The sequence below is a fragment of the Chinchilla lanigera genome, unplaced genomic scaffold, assembly GCF_000276665.1.
Source record: "Chinchilla lanigera isolate Chin_1 unplaced genomic scaffold, ChiLan1.0 scaffold00037, whole genome shotgun sequence".
Lineage (NCBI taxonomy): Eukaryota > Metazoa > Chordata > Mammalia > Rodentia > Chinchillidae > Chinchilla > Chinchilla lanigera.
In genome coordinates this window covers 19,849,622-19,866,252 of record NW_004955438.1, presented here as the reverse complement: position 1 = coordinate 19,866,252, position 16,631 = coordinate 19,849,622, and the positions used below count along the sequence as shown (strand labels likewise).

At 43.6% G+C, this 16,631-nt stretch overlaps 1 long non-coding RNA gene across 1 annotated transcript in view; it reads right to left on the bottom strand.

Annotated features, from left to right (window-relative positions):
- LOC106149143 overlaps positions 1–12,904 on the bottom strand; it is a 34,415-nt gene extending 21,511 nt beyond the window's left edge. The window contains exons 1-2 of the long non-coding RNA XR_001235121.1: positions 12,757–12,904; positions 3,024–3,229 (exon numbers count right to left, since the gene is read on the bottom strand). This is a non-coding gene — a long non-coding RNA (uncharacterized LOC106149143). The remainder of the gene's footprint in view (positions 1–3,023; positions 3,230–12,756) is intronic.
- Positions 12,905–16,631: the final 3,727 nt, after the last annotated feature.

The window sequence follows — 16,631 nt, the reverse complement described above, 5'->3', positions numbered from 1 at the left end:
AAAAGATTTGTTGCCTTTTGCAAATCGAAGTATGAATTGTTTAATGGATTTGTCTTTTCAATTTTAGTGTCTTACAAAAAGAGGGGAGTGGACAGAAAGAAAGAAATATCACGAAGTCATTTAGTTTGGTAGCAGCCCTGTGATTGTCTCCCAAGTCGACACAAGTAATTTTAGCACTTAGCACCTCAGCTGGGCCTGAGCAAAAGGAACAAATCTTTCCCGACACACCTTTGGGCCTTCTTGTAGGTTCACGTAGGAAGTTTCCTGAGCACAAGAGAGGAAGGTGAACTTGCTGTGGGCTCCCAGTTCAGTGCCTCCTGCCAGCCCTCTGCATTCCAGAAGAATTAAATAATTACGGGGCTGGGGGCACCACTGTCACAAGCAATTTTGAATGCATTGTGCATTAGAAAGCAGAGCTCTCTTAATGACATCAGATCACAGTGCCAGAGGCTCTTTCCAAACCCAAAGTGGCAGGCAGTGAGAGTGGGGACTCAGACAGCAACTGCCACAGAGGTCACACTGGGAAGAACCGCTCTGGCAGGCCCTTCCCAGCTATTCTTCGGGTCGGAAGCGAGGCAGCCTGGAAATCCTAGTGTTTCTGTTGATCTGAGGATCCTCCTGTTTTTCATTTCCCTTTCACCCTCTTTCCTTGGGGCTCTGCATGCTTGCACTTGACCAGGGATTAATGAGATTTTTTGGCATGAGGCAAGTTGGTGAGGTGGAGGGTGCGGTGTGACACAGCGTGTGGACACCAGTCCTGAGGTATCTCAGGTCAGAATTGGAGGCTAAAGCAGTGCCTCTCCTGGGATGTAGCTAGCCAACTGGATGGGATGTAGGCTATACTACCCATTCATTTGAGGAGTTCTGAGTCCTCAGTTTAGATTTTACTTTATGTTTTTTTATTTTTTTGCAATTATCAGTCAGTCTTCTTGTCTATAGTTGTTAAAATTGAGGCTAGAAGTAGAGTTTGAGATAGTAAAACGTATTGAAAATAGAATCTAAGGTTCCTGAATCACTGACTTAGTTCCTGCTCCTATTATAGCTTCTGCTACTGTCACTGCTACCTTTGATACTGCTACTATTAGTACCACAACTGCTGTGACTATAGTACAGTTATTACCACCACTCCTCCTAAGAGCACTTCACCACCACCGCTGAGATGACTTCTAACCACCCCTACCCTGCAGCTCAAGGTGCAAGACTCGCCCATGGCCACTTTTCCCATAACAATCCATTTCACAAGGAAGGCTCACACGGTTCCATAACTAAAGTTTTTAGCTAGTTAGCAGTGAAACAGAGACTTTAAACCTGTCAGACAGGTTGAGCATCCTTGATTTTAAAATCTGAAATGCTCTAACACCTGGAATGTTTCTAACACGAACATGACAACACAAGTGCAAAACTCATACCAGACCTGATGCGGCCATCAGAGTGAAAACAGAGCTGGACCTAAGGAACTAACATTACCCTCAGGCCATGAGGATGAGGTGTACAGGAAGTATGAATGATGGGTGGATTTTTTGTTCACCCCAAGATATCGTCCCATGTAGAGCAAATATTTCAAACTCAGGCAAACACTTCTGATCCTCACCATTTCAGAAAGGGATTCTCAACCTGTATTTGGGAGAAAAAGTTGTGTTTTAATGATGTTGCTACACCATGTCATAGTGATTTTTCTATATTGTAAGGAGTAAAAGGATCTACTTTAGGTCAATGCACCACCCACAAACTCAGCAGTTACTACAATGATTCACTGACTAAGTAGTAAAGGACTTCACAAAGCAGAGTCCCATCCTCTAGCTGGGGTCACTGCCCAGAGGCTGAGATACTCAGTCCAGGGGACAGATGGACAGGCTCCTTGGCCTGGGCTTCATGTTCCCTCAGAACTTTGGGTTGGAAGCTGTGACCCTGTAATGGTTGATATATTGTGTCAACTTGAGAAGTCTAAAAGCTTAACTAAGTAACTCAGCTGTTCTATATCTTAGGGTGTAGAGAACATGCCCTTACAGCTCTAGGATGTTGTGCAACATGTTTGGGTCAACTGGAGAAGTTTAGAAGTTTCACTGAGTGACTCAGCTGGGGGCCAGGGTCCTCACTTTGTAAACATTCTGAGCCCGTGCAAGAAGAGGGCATGGAGATGATGTGATTGCTATCCCCACTGAGCCCACACACACTATAATAGAGGAAAACAGGTTCATTCTCCCCCTTTTGCTCTTGTTGCTTTTGCAGCCTTCTGCTGCCTTAAACTGTTTCCCTCTGCTATGCCACCCTGCCTTGTAGCCAGCTGCTTATAGACTAAACCCTGCACAAACTGTGAACTAAATAAATCATTCCCTCTTTAACGTTGTGTGTCAGATATTTTGCCCCAGCAACAAGAGAAAAATAACTAACACAGACCCCCAATATAGAGGAGTGTCAGGCAGGCATGGCCCTTGGGACATCATGAGTGTGGAATCCCCATGATAGGATTAGGGTCCTTATCCCTGTCAGAGCCAGGTTCCGTCTCTGTCACCCAACTATGCAGAAGGAACACAGCTAGAATCTGTGCCCTCTGTAGGAACTGAGGTGGCTGCCATCTTGGTTTGAGTCTCAGAACAGTGAGAGGTACATTTCTGTGCTTCTGTCTGTCCAGCCCAGGAGGCTTTGTTAGGGTGGCCTGAGCAGACTGAGATGCAGAGGCCACCCACAGGGCACTAGGGCATATGCAAAGCTGAAGTGGCTGAGCCCCTACAGGGCAGGCTGCATGGAGAGAGGGATTGTGAGCAAGAAGAGAAGGCAGTGGCAGGCAGGAGAGGAGAGGCAAGGACCTGAGGAGGAGCAGAGCTTCAGCAGCTGCAGACTCCCTGCACCTCTAGTGGGAGAGAGTGGGCTCCATGATTCAGGCTACAGGGAGGAAGGCATCTGGCCCTGGCAGAGGTGTTGGGCTGCTGGACATGGGGCTCCCTCTGTGATCCCCAAACCCCTTCCAAGCTCAGTTTGCCACGTGGTAAACTTGGGAATGACAGGCACGGCCTGAGACTCACCCTCTCCTCCAGCCAGGGACAGATGTGTGCTGCCCCCAGGTCTGGACTGGAAGCTGGGTTCAAGGCAGGGTTAAGGTTGAGTTCCTGCTCTTCATGCTCTCCATCCTCTCCGATGGTGGCTCCAGGCTCAGGACAGACACAGCCCCTTTACTTCTGCCTCCCTCTTTTCCTGACTGCTCCTCCCATTCCTTATTCTGTTGTCCTTCCTGGTAGGTAGAAAGAACACAGGAGGAATGAATGAAAGTGAGAAAGCAAGAAGGTGACAGGGCAAAATTCAGCACTGTACTTCCCCTGTTGTATTTTGTTTTTTGGGGCTGGGGAGGACAGGGTCCATCTGATCTGCTTCCCATCAAAGCATCTTATCTGATATCATGTAAAGTCCCACCAAGAAGTTATTATTCTCCCAAGAATAATAAAATGACTGCATGTGCATGGTATTTTTTTAAAAATACTTTTGTGAGAATTTTCACATATTGTGTTTATTATTCAGTAAACACTCACGGAGTGTTCATTTTGCTGGAATTCTTATAGATGTCATGGGGGCGTTATAAGCTAGTGTTCGAGATATTAAACACACACAGACATGGAGCACACACACACAGCACTGTGCGGGGTAGGCTGCCAGCACACGTGGCCATCCCTTTGCACGGACGGAAACTTTCTACCTCTTGTCACCTTCGTCCCCTCCAGACCTTCAGCATGGAGACAGAGATGTCCGCTCTTATTCACCATTCCCATGCCAGCACACAGCTTGGGCTAGGGCTGGGACACATTCTTCTGTCTTTGACCCTTTTATTGTCTGATCTGTCCCCTAGTATGACATTATCTACTTACTGAGCTTTCTGATACCAACATCTCCCAGTGTCCTTCCCGCCCTAGGGGAAGACTTCTCAATCTTCAAATGCGGTGACCCCTAGGGCATGGCTTCTGGGTTTTCTCTTTCAATCTCTGTCTCTCCCTAGATTTTCTCATCATATTTTTTGATACCTCCCTTTGAGTATTAGAGAAGAGAACTTCAAAAATAATTCATTCAAAATGAATCTTATTTCTCTCGATCCCATGTTATTTCCTAGTCCTCCATAGGTAAAGCCACCCCACATACACCTCTGGCAGTGATGGTGTCAGCCTGGGGGTTCCCTTGCCTGTCCTTTCTCAGCACGATCTTTGCCCCCAATTATTCAGCAGCTCCTCATTTCCATCGTTAGGGCCCCAGCCTCTAGCTCCACCACATGACGCTGGCTTGTGTCCATGTACCTGTGCCTCCCTCCAGCCTTCCTGTTTCTATCATCTCTTCCTGGCTGGCCCACCAATCCCCCCAGAGAACCAGGATAACCTTGAAATCTGTTAATCACTAAAAGAAAGAAAGCTGTCCAATAGCTCCCTGCTAAACTAAGAATTAGATGGGAAGTCCTCACTCTGGTGCAGAGACCCATGCGGCAGGGCAGAGCAGCAGGGGGAGACTGGTCTCTGCTTAGGGACTTCTTAACTCCATGAGAAGCTACTCACCTCTTCCAACACTAGGGCTCTACCTAGCCAGGTAATTTCTCACCTGCCTGCTCACATCCTGCAGGTCTCCGCTTAAGGTGCCTCTCCTTGGACAGACACCTGGATCAGGGTTTCTCCCCTGCACCCCAAATTCCTGTGGCTTCTTTTATTGCCTCCACCATGGACATCATAGGCCAACCTGCAAGTTTCCTAGGGTGGTGGCCTGCTGTACAACCTGTGTGCAATGTAGTAGCAGACTCTACATAAATATTTGTTTGGGAAATTAATATTAAGGCTGTAAGTCAAGCCTTCAAAATGTCCTCTCCAGGGCTGTGGGTGCCTTTCAGATGGTAGAGTTGTAGAGTGCTTGCCTGGCAAGTGGGAGGCCATGGGTTTGATGCCCAGCACTGCTAAAATGATAATAATAATAATAATAATAATAATAATAATAATAATAATAAATCTCTCCAAGGATGTGCCTACAAGCAGGTTGTCATAATGATAGCATCCAGGATGGGGATGGTATCTCCCTCCTAATGAAGCTAAAATCACATTTATTCATCTAAGGTACACTTTCATGGCGAAATACTTTTTGGGAGAAGTAAGAAGTGTTGATTTTCATCTTCTATTTAAATGCCATGGGTGTTGAACAAACCTACTTAAGCGCCTTATATTAATCACCCTTATGAATTACTTATTCTTAATTAAGAGCTTGATCATCAAATGATAAAATCTATTCATTGCATGGCTAATATGCTACTCTCTGCTTTGACGCTGCTGGTCTGGCCAAGTAAGAAGATTTTCATCATGGGTGTTGCTAAGTCCCAGGCCAAGACTTTGTTCTGGTGATGAGCCGTCCTCAGACTCTGCCCCATGCACTGTAAGAGCAATTGGAGGCCTTGTAGTGAAGAAGCTTATTTATTCTTAGAACATCTTCAACTTCCTTGGGATGCCACACTCTCCTGTTTTCTAGGCCAGGTGTGGCCAGTGCCCAGAATCATGGGCATTACAAATCCCAGGCCCTATTCCAGAGGCAGTGAATCAGAATCCTGATTTGCAGGAATCTCCATGTGATTCTCATGCACGTTAAAGTCCCAGAAGCACTGTGAGACTCCAGGGAGAGGTTGTCCCACTCGATTGTCCATATTTTAGAGATAAGAAAACAGCTCCAGAAAGGGGCTGTGAACTGGCCAGTTTGGGGCAGCCCCATTTTTGCCTCCCATCATGATGGAAGAACATCAGATTACAATGAGACAGTGGGAAGTACTGATTTCCTCCTCTTCCTCTTCCCCATATTCCTGCTCCCCCCTCCTTTGATACAGCGTATTAAACTCCATCCCGCACACCCCCCAGTTTTTAATTATTTGTAAATTTTAAGTTGCTAAACTTCCCAAGCTGGGCTTGAACTGGCGATACTGCTGCCCTGGCTTCATACAGAGTTTTGGGATTACCGGCCTGTGACACCACATGTTGTGTACCCTTACTTACCTACATTTTCCCTTCTTCTTCTTTTTTTTTTTTTTCCGGTACTGGGAATCGAACTCACGACCTCGCGCTTGCCAGGCAGGCGCTGTGCTGCTGAGCTAAATCCCCAGCCCCATTTTCCCTTCTTATGTACTTATACTAATATGCAATCCAGATGGAAAACTGATAGGCATGATGTGAATACTATAAGCATGTGGAAACAGGGAAAAATTCCAGCTGTATTCTGCACCTTTCCTTTCCCCAAAGAATTTTACTTTTGGGTATTAAGGCAGATACTCATTTGCCTACTTGTTTCTTTCTGAGCTCCTCTATCTTGTGAAATACCACTTTTTATTTAGCCACTCCCACATTGACAGACCTTCAAGTGCTCTGGGATTCTCAATTCTTGCAAACTGTGACACTCCCAAAGACTTCCGGCGTTCTCCTCACACATGCGCAGGTGCTGCTCCGGGCCTCCTTACACGCATGGCGTGGCCGGGCAGTGGGCGCATGTAGGAATCTCAGGCGATGCCCGGTCTTGCTCTGAGCAGCCCCACGCTGCAGTTTGCTCTTTGTGGTGGTGAGTTCTCAACACTTGGAATTATCAAACCGTGAAATCTTCGCCTACATATGATAAATGATGTCTTGGTCTTGTTTAATTTCCATTTCCTGATTATTAGAGAAGTTGAGTATCTTTTTATAAATGTACGGGTCATTTGAATTTCCTTTCTTCTTATAAGATTCACTTATTTTCTTTTCCATGGCTAGGCTTTTCAACATTAATTTGCACATATGCTATATCTATTTTGAATCATGATACTGCTTTATGTGTTGTGAATGTGTTTTCTTCTAGTGTGAACTGTATCTCATATTCTGTTCACTGAGCTTTTCCTTATGAGACTTCTTTTTAGGATTTTGATATAATGGAATTTGTCATTTTTCCCCTTAAGATTATCATTTTATTCCGTTGTACATTTCTGTTTAAGAAGGCTGTCTTAATTGCAAAGTCACAAAATATTCTCTTATCTTACTTTCTTATACTTTTGAGCAGAAGGAGAAATAATTAGTGTTGATTACTTATTGGTATTTATTGTGTCTTGAATTTAGGTTCTGTTTTCTGAAGAGAGTGCTACTTATATTGCATTGATTTCTTTGTACGCTATCCTTTTCCCTAAGTCACACATTAAATAGTTATTGTTTCCTCAGCAGTATTATTGGGTACTTGATGCTAAGTATTACAATAATAATTGTGTGTCTTGGAGATACAGAGTAACCTCTATCAGCGTGCAGTGAAAGTCATCTTGCTCTGCTGAGTTGCCTATGCCATTTTGAACTTCCAGTGTCTTGGTCTTAGACTCCTTCATTTCTGAGCCTTCATGGTAAAGAAGTGAATAATCTCAGAGAACATTTTAGATTTGAAAATGCCATGTATTCGTCCTATCTGCATTCCATCACTCATTCCTAGGCACAAGGAAAGAAGGAAAATGTAGTCTCCCTGTGGGGCCAAGAGAAATGTAAGCTGGTGAATGTTGGCCATGTCCTTATTACACTCACCTTTCCTCTCTCAAATTAAGCTGCCTATTGAGCAAGTGTCTGCATCTGCATCCTTGTGGTCAGTTTATCCACGATCAGACAATATTCTTTCCTTTTAACTTCCATGTAATGCTTCAATTCACCTACTTTAACATATTTTTGAATTTATATGATTTATTTTTTACATTTTACTCATGTAGAATTATAAATCAATATAAATAATTTCTCATATACTATGAAGAATGCTACTGGATTTTTAATTGGGCGGCATTAAACTATTAGTTTATATGTTAAATAAGAGATGATTAACATCCTTTCATTGCTGAATCTTCCATGTTCAATATCATGATTTTGTTACTGGCCATGTGACTGTGTGAATTTCCTCTAAACTGCACTTCTAAATGGTGAATTTTAGAAAACCGGCCCAAACAGCTGGTGGAGTTGAACACTCAGGTCATTTATTTTTGGCCTTTCTTGTTTTGTTCTAAAAGCTTTATCATAATTTCCTTATGAATACTACTTTAGATGAATCCTTCCAGACTTTTCTCAATGAAAACATTTAAGCATACCAAACATTTGTCATGCTATAATGAAATTCTGATGCCCCCCCGTCCCCCAGGCTCAACAATTACCAAGATTTTACAGTATTTACTTGACATAATTTTCTTTGTTTATCTTAACTAAAATAATTTAAAGTGAATCCCAGACGTATCACTTCACCTCTATATTAATTCAATATGCATTTCTCAAAAATATGTATTCTTTCTTAGGCAACCAAAAAGCCATTGTGACATCACACTGTAAATATAATTGGATTAAATAAGGAATTAAATCTTGGTTTCTCTTTTTAAATAGATATGTTTGACTTGTTCTTGTTAGGATATTCAGTATGTAGCTGGGCATATCAAGGTCATATTTTTCTTTTATTATCCTGCTTATTAATTCCCACCCCCATCTTAGAGAGACATAGTGTCGTCCTTTATTTGTTTTTGTTTATTTTTAGTTTTATTTTTCTGGTACTGGGAATTGAACTCACGACCTCACGCTTGCCAAGCAGGCGCTGTGCTGCTGAGCTAAATCCCCAGCCCCAGTCTCTTCCTTTAGTATAGAAGTCTTACATTAATTTTGCATGGCCATCCTTGCACCTTACTATGCACAATTATGTTTCTGTTCTGAAAAAGCCTGAATCTGCATTGCCTTCTCTGTGTAGAAAGAACATAAAGCCTTTTATCTTCATTTACTTTATTTCTGTGTCTTCCAGCTCTGTTTTTTCCTGCAGTTAAGCTTTAGCTTGTACCTCAATGCAAAACGGCATGTTTTGACAGTCACTATTGGAATGCCCACTGCTGTGTGGTGTTAGCCCTGTGCACCTCTCTTCCCTCAGAGTACAAGGGACGCATAGCAAGGGTCAGGTATGTTTTGTTCTCAAGACTGATTATACCAGGTGTTAGCGATGTAGCCTAATTAAATACTACACAGATTAACAGGAGTGCAACAGCAAAGAGAGCTATTTCCATCGGAGCCACATTGGATAATTTGAAGAACATCACAAACATGCTACCTAATTCAACACAGGTAAGAAAGATAGAAAAGAAAAAAATATTTGTAAAATATTTGGAAGACCCCACACTCAGATTTCTTGTGAAATTCATTTCTGAATCTACTTAAATGAAGGTAAAGTGAAATGCTACCATGGAGTAGTCTGGCTGTAGAGGGGTCACATCAAACTCCACTCACCTCAGACATATACAAAAAAGTCAAGTCATTTTTACAGACAAAAATTAAAATAGAAATAAATTTATGGTACGGATACATCATTTGTATACGCCATTTCACCTCCTAATCTGATATTTGCAGATATAAGGGTGTCCCGTGTGTCATCCTTCATCTTTATCTTAATATTCACAGTGGCCATTTGTCACAGATTTCTTTGTCCTCCATTCTTCCTTTCTTTTACTGTATCTCATCTTTTGCTATTTCACTTTACCTGTCTTCTTTGAGTTTACGTGGGTGAGGTTTTCTTTAAAAGTGAAATTTTTGTAGTGAAAATTCTCTAAGACTTTGCACATCAAGAAGATCTCTTCCATTACCCCCTGCTTCTCCTCTGACAAGTTGCAGTGTGGGGTTCTGGGTTCAAAGCAATTTTCTCTTTTTGCTTTGTAAGTAACATCCTCATAACTGATTGCATCCAGTGCTGAAAATAGAAAAATCTGATGGAAATTTTACTATCCCTCCTTTTTTTTCTTGAAATTTAACTTTCTTAACTTGTAAATATTTCAAGTTTTCCTCCTTGCACGATAGCCTGAAACTTCACTATATATTTGTACACACATAAATTGTTACAATACCTCTGGTCACTCAACAACATTTCAACCTTGATTTTTGTTAGTGATTTTTCTTTTATCTGAGGAAAGTTCTTTCATCATTATTCAAAATATTACTCCCATCTTTCTCTTTATTCTCTCTCTTACTTCCATGTAGAATTTCTTTCACATGAGATTTAGAGTTTCTGAACATCTTATTTTCCTATTCTTTATCCATTTAGGTTGCATTTTGGATATTTTCCTCAGATTAGTCTCACACTTAAGTATTTCACACTTCTTATCCAAGTACTTGTTCAACATATCTATGAAGCATATCTTTTGCACTAATTACCTTTTTACTATTAAGAACTCTAGTTGGTTCTCTTTTGTAAATGTTCTTGCTTTTTCTTTTTTCTTTTTTGGGGACTCACACATGCTAGGAAAGTATTTTACCACTGAGCTACATTCCCAGCCTCTGCCCTTGGTTATTGACATTGTCTTCTTGTTTTACAATTGCTGTCTCCTCCATTTCTCCCTGTTAGAATATATTTGCTTCATGTGTTCATCTGTTACAACTTTAGTCATCCATAGGTGTCTTGGTATTCTCAGGTGTGAAATTATGACACACACTTCTTCCAGATAAATAAGGTCTAGTGTTTACTACGTGCCAGTGCAGAGTGGCCAAAAGTCATGGTTGGGGGACCAGAGGGTTGTGCAGCTCATTGAGATTTCAGTGGTAAAGCTGGAAGTCTCCCAGCTCCACAGTGTGATCACTGATCATGTCCATGGCAGACCCTGGTCATCAGTTGGCTTCCTGTCTTCACTCAGGGCTTCTATTATGTTGCCTTGGTCTGAAGTTTTGTTCCATTTTCTTGGTGTCTGGAACTCATCCTGCCCCTTCACTGACAACCCATCTTGGCATCTTTTTTGGCAACACTTAGAAATTCCTTTGAGTATGGCTGCAATTTGCCTCCTAACTGCAAATGTGGTGACTGCTTCACAGGGCACTTTTTCCATCCTCATTCCCTGTCCTTGTCTTCATTTCCTGATTAACCTGTTTCATGGGGAGGGGTACTGGCAGAGGCAAACTCTAAAGTCCTTGCACATAGTCTGTATTATTCTTTCTATCAGCACAGCTATTATGAGCTCACGCTAAGAATTCACAGACGGGGGCATCATCGGGCTCCTAACACAAAGCACATGTTTCCATGTGACAGGGCCTAGGCTTCCATGCAATGTGCTGGTCAAAGTTGAATACTCACATTCTGGTAATGTCTCTTACAAATTACTTTTCTAATTAAGTGCCTGCTTATTAAAGATGCAATCTGTCACCACATGGGTGATACCCGACTACATTCCTGTCTCTTTTTCACTTCGTCCAGATGTTGTTTACCAAGATGTGTTACCTCAGAAATCGACTTTGCAGTTCCATATCCAAAGTCCTCCAGCCACTGATGGCTGCTCAGTGAAAAACTGAGTGCAGGAGAACTTTTGGGGGCCCTGTTACAACAACGACTCCCTTGTTTTTCTAGTCAGAGTGAGCCAATTGCTGTTGATCTATAGCCCCGGAAGTGTTTGTCTTTACATCAAATGGGTTGTCTGTTCTCTATTGTACAAAGGAAAATGAGAAACTACTAGCCTTTGAGCTGAGATGTTCTCCATCCCTACACACAGAATGTACAGTAATTGTCTCTAGGAATGTTCAAGCTATGAAGAAAAGGGTATTAATTATAACTTTATTTGGAATAGGCACACAAAATTCATTGTGTTATCTCACTATGTCTAAGAAGTCTAAAAACCAGAAGTAATTAAAAGGATCTTTACTACATACTCAGTTTTCTTATACTCCATTAGAGGAGATCCCATTGCAGTCCACAGAGCCATTTGCCAGCCTGCCCTTTGTCTCCCGTCACCTACCTTCATTTCCTTCCTTTCCTGTGGTACTACCCGTCTTAAACACATCTCCACCTAATAAGCTAGTGAATCATGTCCACTCTCCCCGGTCCATGAGGCTCTTTCATGCCTCCTCTGTCTCTCACATCTCTCAGCACTTGGAATGTAGACTGTTCTCAGTTGGAAAGAATCTTCCTATAGAAAGGAAGCAATGGGCAGGAATTGAACATTCTAGCTCAGTTCTCTGGGGATAATAAGATGATGTCTGTGAATATTCTCCTATAATAATATGTACCCTAGAAAAATAGTAATGTCATACTATTTTCTTAACATTTACTCTATTCATGATAGCAAGCACTTTTACTGTTTTCCTTAAATGGTTCCAGCTAATCTGACTTGTTCTTCTTATGCCCATTATCTTACTGTTGGAGCCACTATAATGAGATGGTGGTAGAATACAAAAAAATAGAAATTTATTTCTCTTGGTTCTGGAGGCTGGGAAGTCCATACTCAAGGAACCAGCCAATTCTGGGTCTGGTGAAGGCCCATTACCTGTCACACTGATGGCTTCTTGCTGTATCTTTATATGGGTGTCTGGGGAAGGATGTCTGGGCCCTCTTTTATATGGGCACTAATTTTGCTCATGGGGGCTCCATCCTCATGACCCAGTCACCTCCCAAGCCCTGAAAAATATCCTATGGCTGATTAGGTTTCTATATATGAATTTGTAGAGGACACAGGCATCCAGACAGCAGTGTCCATGCTGTAGTGTAAGAACCGGCATTGTGTGGAGATCATTTGTTCTCCTGGACCCAATGCTGGTCCTTAACAGAACCAGCTCAGTTCCTCAGTTAGAAGCAGTAATATTGGCATAATCTCAAGTTAGTTTCTAAAGTTTTCTCTTTTTTTTTTTTTTGTCTTTTTTCTTCTGGTACCAGGAATCGAACTCACGACCTTGCACTTGCCAGGCAAGCGCTTTGCCGCTGAGCTAAGTCCCCAGCCCCTCAAGTTAGTTTCTAAAAAGTCATTTCTATCCACATTTTGCAGATACTTACCGAAGGCCTCCTAAGCGTTAGGAAGATCCTCACTTGGCGGAGGGAGTGGAACACTTGGGAGTAGCTGGTCTGTACTGTAGGCAGGTGCCTTAATTCGATGGCAGATGGTTATAGGTTCAACTCTTCCCCTGCTGCCCTGTGGCTTTCAGTAGAGGACACTGCTCTCCTGCTGTGAGGGGCAGGCTCCACCTTCACAAACCTCAAGTGATCCTGCATATTGCGCAAATCCTGAGCTTGTCAGGGAGCCAGGAAATACCTGGAAAGGGTGCAGCCCATGGCCAGGGGAGTTCTGTTCCAGTTATTCCATTCTCCTCACCTTTTGTCCCTTGGAATACTTGGAGCTACATCTGTACTGTGAGAAACAAGAAATTTGGCTTTCTGATCATGGATCACATTAAGTTCCTATAATGGGGGGAGCTGGCAGTGAATTGTGGCCCCAAGAAAATCTGAGTCACAAAAGTTGAGTCACGCCTAATCCTGACCTTGTGCTCTAGAGCAAAACTGGCCAGAAAGCAATTCACGGTACTGCTCAAATCCCTAAATGTTTCCTTTCTTCTTGTCCAACAATCTCTCTTCCTGGGCTTGTAAGACTTGCATGAGGCCATAGGGCAAGTTGTAGCAGAGTTAGGTCAACACCTTGGGCTGCTGGGTGCTTTGTCTCTCACTCTGTTCAGCCTCATTGTCCACTGAGAGCCCAGACGCTGAGTTCTGACGTTTCTAACATCAGCACAAGAGATTAAAGCCTTTCTAGGGGACACAGTACAACTCCTTTGGAGACTCAGATCACTGTGCAGAGGACATAGAAGCTCAACAAACCCAATCACATGGGATCCAAAAAAGGGCCAGAATAGACTCTCATTGGACGAACAGAATGAGGGACCCACTTCTGAGTCCAGCCTGAGTTTTTCTAGAATTCTGAGAGCAGCTGTGAAAACCAGGTATTAATGCAGAGTGACCAAATAGCAACGCATGGGACCACAAGGCTGATCATGGGCTTAGGAGAGAGCTGGGGAAAGGAGACCCACACCTAGAGCTTCTGAGCATTCCAAGTCCTTGTCCAAATGTACCTTCACAGAAAAACACAAGGGCTAGTCAAGAAAAAAGCCTGCTCTAGATGTCACAGAGGGATGACATTTACTGTGGAAATGGCAACATAAAGGTAGAGGATAGAGGAGTCACTTAGACCAAAAGCAGGGGCAGCCCTGGAGAAGGGATGGTGTGGAGAGGGCCATCCACTGTGCCTCAAGGCTGCAAGAGTATGGCCATTGCTGGAGATGCTCAGGGAAGGGTCGCGAACTACACTGTCTCCTCTGCCCTCCTTTGGTCCGCTGATCTTCCAATAGTACCTCCCAGTAGGATAGCTGGCCAAAAAACCAAGTAGTAAGGAAGTCAGGAAACACAGAGGAGGACAGATCTGGGAAGCGAGACCTGCGATTGCATGGGCAGGGCCACACCTGGCTGGAAGGAGTTTGCTAGTGAATCTGAGCATGTGCCATGCTTGATGTGAATGTAGGCATCTGAACAAAGAGCCCCTCCCCTGTCAGCTCTAAGCCACCCAGGGAGGGGTGTGGTGATAGCACGGAAGTGGTGCATATTAGCCATATCATTCCCAGGACATTTCATCAAATAGCTGTGAAAACTATAGCTAGCATGTTTTTCTTTTTTTTTTTCGGCTCTCTAACAAACAAAATGCAATTCCGAGAGACAGTAGACTTGCCTCAGGTCACACATCTTCTCTGAGGAGACCCAGTAGGGGCTGGGACTCACCTCTGAGCCTGAAGTTTGTGTTCTTTCCGGTAGCCCACACCCACATCCACGGAGACACTCTTCAGAAGCCTGGGGAGGTGAGGAGGTACACGTGGCTGTTACACAAGCGCTGGCGGTTCGGTTCCCTGCTTCGGTATTCAGAGGACTGAGAAAGGAAAGGGGGGACAGAGCAGGAAAAGGAAACGGCAGCACTCACAGCGAACCAGGCTGCGGAGTCTGACTTAGAATCAAAGCTGATTTCAGCATGAGTTCAAGTGAGTCTGCCCCATGGGCTGACACAAGGATCAGACCCAGAGCAGCCCCGTCCAGGGTAGAGTCAGCTATCCAGAATGGCCAGGCTTTTCATGCCTCGCACGTCCCTGCCTGTCTCCTCTGAGAGTCATGCTTTCCCCTTTCTCTTCCTTGAGAACCCACACTCTCTCCTCAAACCTCTCAGGACACTGCCTGTGGCAGAGGACAAAGGGGTACAGGGTCACCCATGGCAGTGCCCACCTGTTAATGACTGAAATCAAATGCAGACAGAACAGTGGCAGTCATGCACGGCTCCCCAGTCACTCAGGGTCCTTTCTGAGCACGTGAATCTCTTCCACCAGACCCGGCTGAGAGCAAAAGGTTCTTTCCAAATTGCCCCAGGGCAGGGAGTGGGACGCGGGAGACCAAAGCTCACTGCCTCGTCTGTGCCTCTGACCCATCCAGAGCGGCTGCGGAAGGGGGCTCATTCATCTTTTGTTCCTGCTTCCCTTTTAAAATACATTCCCATGGCAGCCGGGACATTTAAAGAGTGTGACAGAGTGGCTCTTTGGGAGGCAGGTGGTGGCAGATGGGTAAGTGTGAAAATGTGATCTGTCTGGGATCTCACACTAGGCAACGCGCACAGAACACCGCTGGAATTGCAGCTTTCAAGGGGACAGCTCGCAATTTATGGCCCAAGGACTGGGACTTGTGTTTAGCTTTTGGAGCCGAAACGTGCGGATGGCCAAGAGGTTAGGAGCTGAACCTCCTTTGTGCCCGCACTTCCTGAATCACTTCATTTATATTATCTTGAAATATGCAGCTGATACATCCTTTCCCATCGCTGTTGAATGTAATGGAACAATGGCGTTTGCATTAAAAATGTTGGGGAGGGGTGAGATTGGAGCTTCCCCCAACCCTTCCTGGTTGTATCTGTGATTGATATCTGGGTAGACACCATGGACGCACAAAACCGAAGGAGACAAACAAACAAGAGCAAAGCCAACTTGATGTGAAGATATAGAACGCATTTGAAATAAACTCATACAGTCATCAATTTCATAATTATTAATAAACACCAGACCAAGTGCTGGGTGATATTCTGATCCTGAAGAAAATAGAAGGAGGCAGGTTTCCTTTTGAAAGGAGCTTGAGCTAACAGAAGACTGCAGGGTCCCCTGGCTTCTCCTCAAAGCTACAGAACACAGCCTGAGGGGTCCCCAACTCCGGGGAAATCATGTTCATATAGCCTAAGTAGAAGGACCAACATCATTTAAGGAAAGGAGTTTTTATGATGGTTTTGAAGGACAAAAAAGATTACCAAGTAGAAAAAGATGTAAGTGCTTCAAGGCAGGAAAGAGTAAGGCATAGGAGGTCACTGGGGATGGGACAAGGTGGTTCCCAAGGAGAAAGTGGGACCCCCAGGTAGGGTGGGGTCAGATCTGGAGGGGACATTTCATTATTCTCCATTCTCTGTGTGTTTTGTCATTGCACCTGGAATCAGACGTAGGTTTTTTCCTTACCTCAAATATTCCAAATGTGAAGGATGAAAGTCTGGGACTTAAGCTTTACAGCCCATTTTCAGACCCCACATGACCCAGGAAACAGTGTGGCAGATGCTTCAGATCTTGAGCTTTTCTGGATTATTCAGTTTGCAAATAAAAGCAATCATGCTTTTTGAAGTTTTCTCCAAGTTATTTGTATTCTTCCATGTTTATATTTTAATCAAACAAGTCCTATATTCTCAGAATCTTGCATGAAGACACAAGATGTCCCTGGATTTCCTTATGGTGAAATAATTTCCAATATTTTAAACAAAATTTCCCTTAGGAGATGTTAATAACCCCAGTCAATTTTAAAATTCAGTTTGGTAACAA